Below are 7,814 nucleotides of genomic sequence, written 5' to 3'. Positions count from 1 at the left end.
GCTGGTTTTTCTAGATCCAGAATTTGGACTTTTTTTCAAAGCAATAATTTAGGATTTTGACCAGGCCCCAGTTGTTCAAACGTTGGATAGCGCTATCCACCGGATAAATCACTATCCAGCGGATAACTATTAGGGAAACCAATTACGCTATCCGCTGGATAGTGATTTATCTGGTGGATAGCGCTATCCAACGTTTGAAAAACTGGGGCCAGAAGGATAACAAGATTCGAAATTAACGATTCTGAGACGTGGGTTTAGGAAATGTTATATTAAGGAGCCATTATATGGAAAAAAATGACCTTGTTGCACTTATGTCCATAAATGCACATAACTCGAACCTCGTGATCTTCACATTACACACAAATATTTGTAATTCCTACATGACTTTATATTTGACAGAATTGCTTGCTTCTAACTGATGGTATTACGGGACTGAGGGGAAATTTTGATCATGTAGACTCCTATTTGGGCCCCCTGGCCTGATTCATGCGTTCAGATAGTGTGGACAGGACCCTCTTGAATATCGTCTCCATCGCCCACTACCTTCCCAGAAGGGGTAAAAAAAACCAAGCGTGAACATGACCTAAATCAAGAGAGGATAGACGGGTGGCCAAAATACTAGAAGAAAACCGTAAAAACAAGTGACACAGTCAAATAAATCGCTATCCAACTGCGTTATCCACTGGACAGTAGTGGGCTTACGCAACAGGACGGGAGAGGAAAGAAGACGGCAAACCTTGTGTGACAAGTGTGACAATAATTTTGTTAGAAAAACTTTTCCGGCGAACTTCACCTTCCTTTAAAGAGATTTTTTTGTAAAAAAAAAAACAGACAACATTAACTCAGGTAAAGATCACCACAAAACACATCAGTAATAGGCTTGTCACGTTTGTCACACACATGTGTTTTGCGGTCCTCTTCTTTCTACCGTCCTGTTGCGTAAGCTCACTATTGACAGGTGGTGAATCGGCTCCTGACAGTGATTTTCCCGGTGGATAGCAATCCACCTCTTGAGCAACTGGGACCATGTAGAAGCTTAGAAGCCCACTATAAACCACTCCTTCCCCGACAGATACGGCCCCGCCTCCACCCGCGCGCTCCTAGTCAGTGCCAAACGATGGATGAACCGAGGTGAAACGAAAAAAAACGCGTGGAAGGGGCCGAGAGAAAGAAGCTTCTCGGCACCTCCCCAACCGTTTTCTTGTTTAACCTCGGTCCAGCTGTTCGCGCAGCTGCATTATTCCTGCATCTTTTTACAAAACACGAGCGAAAAACACACCAAAAAAAAGCCTGCCGGCGACTTAGCCGGCGACAAGCCGGCGACCTACCAACCTTTTGCCCACCTTGTCACGGTCCTACAAAGACGAGTAAAGTCTGGGTACAAACTAACATTTTTTCTCACAAGGAAGTGACTTGATCTCGTGATCAGAAATACCTTCAGTTCCGTGAACGCCTTGATTGTCATTTCGATCTGTGAGGCTGAAACTTCTCTCTTTGGCTAGTGATTACAATAGTTCATTTTGTATTCCGAGAAGAAATTCAGGTGAATCAAAATACCAACACATCGCGTGACTTTCTCGCCTGGAACTCTTGGAAGCTGACGAGCTGAGCTTGCTACCGCGGCTGTTGTGCAAAAGGTAAGAAATCCTGACGATGTTGTCTTGTTGGAAAATATGTTAGATATACTAAGATGACTCCGGTGATTTATTTTGCCCTGCAGACACTAAACAACAAGTAATTTTGCCATGCAAATTTAATATTTCAAACAAGAGAACTATCATAAGGACATTCCATAAAGGGTGTTACATGTCGATAAATTCGAAAGTCGATTAAAATCGATCGTTGTCGATAAATGTCGAGTAGAAATCAATCGACAGGTATCTGAAATCGATAAAAGTCGATCATAAAATTTCATGTGACTATCGATTTCTATCGAAGTTGGTGTTAGAGTTCGATTTTTATCCGACAAAAAAAGGATTAGAAGAAACAGTTAATATCTGCTGGCAAATAGACCTTTTCACGGTTTATGACGCCATCTTGGCTGGGGGGGGCAAACACGGCTAAAATTACAGTGAATGTATGGGATTTTGGCCCACTTGGAACCTCTATAATACCGCTACAAAGAGGCGGATTTCCATAGTGAAAAAGTACTTTAGAAGACATTTGTACTGAGATTATTTTCATGAAGTATAAAGAAGAGATTTAGGTTATTCAGTTCAATTCTTTTTTAAAGCAGAGAGACAAAATCCATACCGCAATTACAATGCGACCGAAGGCGATGAATAGACCTTGTCACGGTTTTCGAAGCCATCTTGACGAGTAGGCAAACGCGTGAGAAATTACAGTGTTTGTATGAGAATCTAATGTCGAATAATTTCCGTGGAGCGGCTGTTCTGAAAAAAATATGATTTGTAAACTAAAGCTTTACTCCTAAGGATTCTCCTGAAAGAATTTGAGGGCGTTACATGTACTAGAAGACCTAGAACCACTTTTTAAAATTTTCTATACATTTGTCTGTAAGAAAGTCCCGGGGAAATTACAGACAAATATATGGAAAATCTAAAGCAAGCCTCTGGAGAAATTTAAGCACAGGTACGCCCCAAAATTTTTTAGGACAATCCTTTGCCTTGTAGCTTTAGTTTACAATTGATATTTTTTTCAGAACAGCTGTTTACGGAAATTATTCGACATTAGATTCTCATACAAACACTGTAATTTCTCACGCATTTGCCTACTCGTCAAGATGGCGTCGAAAACATTGACAAGGTCTATAATTTTTTTTTTTAATCGACCATAAACGAATTTTTAAGATTTCATACAAACCCTTCTAATCAACAGTATGCAAATTACCATGAAATAGAAGCCACATGAGAAGATTTATAATTTGAATTTTGCAGATGTCGTACTTTCTTTAATAGCCTGATATTAATAAAACTATTTAAAGTAGTGGCAAATGTTGGAAATCCGCCTCTTTGTAGCGGCGTTATAGCGGTTCCAAGTGGGCCAAAATCCCGCCAAAATCGCATACATTCACTGTAATTTTAGCCGTGTTTGCCCCCCGCCATGATGGCGTCATAAACCCTGAAAAGGTCTATTATTAACATCCGTTCAAAACGTTTTGCGCCATTATTAAATCAGACGAAGACTTTCTTGAAAGTCTGCTTGAGCTTTTGCAACATTCGTCTCCTGATTCGTTCAAAAAGTTGTTATATCCGTTTGTAAATGCGTAGCCTGTTGATTCCTTCGCAAGAGGCAGGGGTTCGTCACGCGTTCCTGCCCCATTAACGTCAGTGGGGCAGGAACGCGTGAAGAACCCCTAAGAACGTCTGCATGGGAGGGTACACAAAACTCTGAGTAGCAATGAATGTTCAAGATTTAATTCAGTTCCATCAGTCTAGTGGGGGGGGGGACAGGGGGCGGGAGCCAGGGAGAACAGGGGGCAGGAGGGGTACCGGAGAGAGAGAGAGAAATTAAAAAAGGCAAGCTTTCGGTATTTGTTACTGCTTACATCCAGTTAAAGAAACGAACCCAACAACGTTTCTTGACTTACATTTAACGTTCTCCGAGACTTAAAGCAAAATCTTATACGCAAGAGGAGTCAAAACACGAAAATTTGTTGTCGGGGTAAAAAAAAACAGCGTTGCTTCCTGTGAAATTGGAAACCTTTCCGAGTCGCTTACATCATAGGACATGAATGAGATGGCATGGCACATGTACACATCCCGGAGTAGTCAATCGATAAAAATCGGTATCGATTTATCAATCGATGAATCGATAAAAATCGGAAAAACTGATTTGATTGATATCGATTGTATTGATCAATCAGTAGAAATCGATGACACACTCGTTTCGTTTATCTGTTTGTCTTGATTTTTACCGATTTCATCGATTTATATCGGAGTCTAATGATAACTTTTCATCTGTTCATCCAAAAATGAAAACTGGTTTCATGCGAACAGTAAACTTGTTGACAATTCAGTTGCAACTGAGAGTCGAAGGATCAAACAATCATCACTTTTTAAAAAAAATCTTTTAAAAAAATCTGAAAAATCTGATCTTTTCTTTACAACCGGGTTTAAAATAGGCGGGTAGGCGCCCAGTCATGATTAAGACCCGGCCGCCCTTTCAAAATAACGTCGGTGTAGTTCTGGGTGTAGTTACACCCTGGAGTAGCCAATAGATAAAAATGGATATGGCAATCAAGTGATTTGAGTTCGATTTTTATTCGACAAAAAAAAGGATTAGAAGCAACAAATATCTGTTAGTAAATAGACCTTTTCACGGTTTATGACGCCATCTTGGCTGGGGCGCAAACACCGCTAAAATTACAATGACTGTATGGGATTTTGGGCCACTTGGAACCGCTATAACGCCGCTACAAAGAGGCGGATTTCCACAGTGAAATGTATTTTAGAGGACATTATTATTATTAAGTTGACTGTAGATATGTTCTTTTTGTTATTTCTTTAATTCTCTGTCTATCAAAACTCATCTCAGCTGTTTTAGTAGTGCCTTCTTGTTTCTGTAAGGGCAGTGGGGGGGGGGGGGGGAGGGGGTGGCGTGGTGTGGGCCTGAAAGGAATGCACTTTGGTACAAACCCCAGCATTAGTATTCTGAAATCCTGCCCAGTTTACATGCAGTTGTAAGAGAAAGATCCAAGTTAACCTTTTCTCATATTCCTCCTGGTCATGTTGTTTTGTATACAGATCATAATCACTAGGCTATTAATTTTTTTGTTTAGCATGATTTCCACAATTATAAATGCAAGAAGATCAATGTTATCCCTAGCCTGACATTCACTGGTAGACCGGGACTCTAAGCATCATAATGGTGTAAAAATGCCAGGAAATGTGAATTTTGTTTAGCTCATTATTAATGTAGTTGTGTTCATGTTTCAGGAATAAATTGCCTATAACCCAAGCTTATCTGTGAATTAACATACTTCATGTGTTGAAGGTAAACCTAAAAAGATAATGATAAGGGTTTTGAAAGATCACTTCTAGAATAATTGATGATTGTATGAAATCAGTGCTTCAAGCTGAAGACACTGAAGGAGAGAGACATATTTCTATTTCAACATAACTTATTTTTAACACAATATTCAGCAGAAAATTAAAGCAGGGAGTCACATGCAGTCACAGAATACCTTTTATTATATTTTACTATTTTATACGCATAGCAAACAATATGTTTTTCAGTATAAAACATGGACTGTGGACTGCGGACCACAGACTGAAGACTGGGTATAAAACATGGACTTAAGTATAAAAGTGAACTATGGACTGTTTTTTAAATACATAGCTTTAGAAAGGAAAAGATTAGAGAAATGGATTGTTGACCTGTATAAAACAAGAGTCCCCATTCTTTCAATCCCGTAATCCTGACCCAAAATTTCATGCAGTCCCGTGATCTCAAGGGTTACAGACTGTATTTTTTGGATCCCACCTTTTGTGCAGACTTTCATCCCGAATCTCGCCCCTATTTTGCTTTAAAATCCCACATCCTGAGCTTCAAATGAGGGAAATTTAATCCTGGATCCCAAAAAACCTATTGGGGACTCTCTAAAACAGTTATTTCTAGCTCCCAGCCTCCCACACAAACATTCTTTGTCCCCTTACACAGTCTCTTCTCCCTTAAATGTTTGTTGGGAAGGAAAGCACAATAGGCTCTTTACATGACTTGATCACGTGATGAACTTTCTGTAAAGTTAAAACATGAAAACATTTTGCTTTTGAAAAATTTTGTTAGCACAAACTGAAAGAGCATATTAAAATTAGGTTACCAGAGAATTTTCAGCTGTATATCTCAAAAGTAGCGATTGTAACGGCCGATGAAAGTTAGAAGCATTTGTATGAGAAAAACAACCTTTGCACCCAGTCACGCTTGCATGGTTTTCCATACAAATCCTTGTAAACTCTAAAATTTTTAAACTGTAGTGTAATCCTTTTCTTATGCATTTAAGTGCTCAAATTTTCTGTTATGAATTAAGAAGAGATTTGAGCCCTGTAATGCTTAATAAGTCTTTTAGTTGTCTACAGAAGTAGAAATAAACTGTTGTTGTTGTTGTTGTTGTCAGGAAATATTTCATGACAGTTTGGAAAATTTCGAAATTTAAGGATTTATATCGAAAACCATGCAACAAGCATGGCTGGATGGCAAAAGTTGTCTCTCTCATACAAATGCTTCTAACCTTTGGCGGCTGTTGCAATTGCTACTTTTGAGATATATGGCTGAAATTTCTTAGGTTACCTATGTTTAATGCTCTTTCAGCTTGTGCTAACAAAAGTTTTCAAAAGTGAACTGTTTTCGTGTTTACCAAAAGTTGATCACGTGATCAAGTCATGTAAAGATCAGCCTATCAACTGGACAGTGAGGGAAGACGACCATGCCTCTCAAGCACGCCAAAAATGAAACTTTAATTTGATAAAAAGAGGAGTTGAAGGAGAATTCAATTTACATTTTTAAACCAATCAAAGATATGAAATTGAGAAACACTACGGTTCATATAGTCTGCAGTTTTTTTTAATACAGTTTTGCAACGGTTTCTGCTTTAGAGACAGTTTATGACTGTAGACTGGAGCCCAGGCCCCCTGAAGCACTTTTTGCACTGGTTAAAAAATCCTAAGCTATGGAATGCTTAGCTTTGTACCCTGTGTAACTTTGGGTGCATGACTTAATGTCCTTTTCTGAGTGCTCTAAACGTGTGTATGCATTGTAGTAATATTCAGTGAAAGAAAATTAGTTGGAATTTTTATCCTTGAGGTTAGCTGTACTACAATTCCTTGTGGCTATTTAAGAGGCCCTGCCAGAGGTGCGGGGAGGGGGTGGGGGCGGGGGTCCCATGTCACCTGTCTGAATTTTAAAACATCTTGTGTCGGTGTTTATTAATGCTTGTTGCTTATTGTTGGCTTTGCCATCACTGTTGCAATTTGGCCGAGGGAGGTCGTCTCTTGTCGCGATTTCATTTTACGCACTAAGTTTATTCCCTTAAAAATGTTTATACTTTCCAGGTTTTTTCAAACTTGGCACAAATGTCAGTAATATCATAGAACATTCAAAATCTGCGATAAAAAGATAGGGTCACAGTGCTTGTTTTTGCCCTGACTAGTGTGCCTGTAATTCTGAGTATTTTTTCCTATTTGTTTGCAAAGTGTTTGAAACTTAAACAACTTTCAAGAATTCTTATTTTATAGCAAGCACTATTGAATCTTACAATGTACTAAACCTTAAGCACGTTTGTTTGCCTGGGCTATATTTTTTCAGTTTTAAAAGAGACCTCAAATTACCTGTAGAGAAATGGACTGCAGTTTTAAGATTATCTCGTACCTCTCTGTGTCCTCTGTGGCTCTAAATGTGGAAATTCCACGTCATTCATATCTAAACAAATGCAACTTTTACTATCCAGATTTTTTTCTCCCTAATACATATTTTGTGTGACCATAACGAGTAAAAAACGCCAAAAAAAATGTTACCATTCTAGTTTTACAGCAAAACGACAAAAAAGGGATAATTCCCATTTTAGATGATCATTTTGTGCAAGAAGACTGGGGCGAGTTTCAAGACAAAACTTATTTAGGCAGGTAGAATTAACAAAATTGCTATTAAAAGCATTTGGACTACAAAAGGGGCCAATTAGTTACCCCTTCTTAGGCGACCAGTGAAAATCATTGCACCTTTGAAGTGGCAATGTTATGCGCACTAGGTGATGTGCTGTGCAAAACAAGGGAAGGACCTTAAATAGTCTTCAGCTAACAAAGTTTATTCAACATGGCTTCAGCTGCTACACTGTCATATGCATCCACCATGCAGTGGAG

At 39.0% G+C, this 7,814-nt stretch overlaps 1 protein-coding gene and 1 long non-coding RNA gene across 3 annotated transcripts in view; both read right to left on the bottom strand.

The window, feature by feature from the left end:
* Positions 1-7,814, bottom strand: part of LOC140950232 (T-complex protein 1 subunit theta-like) — a 295,708-nt gene that overhangs the window by 38,047 nt on the left and 249,847 nt on the right. The gene's annotated exons all lie outside the window — the stretch shown is intronic.
* The window catches only part of LOC140950309 (uncharacterized), an 84,354-nt gene that overhangs the window by 32,150 nt on the left and 44,390 nt on the right, over positions 1-7,814 (bottom strand). The window lies entirely within an intron of this gene.

The sequence above is a fragment of the Porites lutea genome, chromosome 1 (genome assembly GCF_958299795.1).
Source record: "Porites lutea chromosome 1, jaPorLute2.1, whole genome shotgun sequence".
NCBI classification, from domain to species: Eukaryota; Metazoa; Cnidaria; class Anthozoa; order Scleractinia; family Poritidae; genus Porites; species Porites lutea.
Note: the sequence above shows the minus strand (reverse complement) of the source record. Positions and strands in the feature narration are given on the sequence as shown.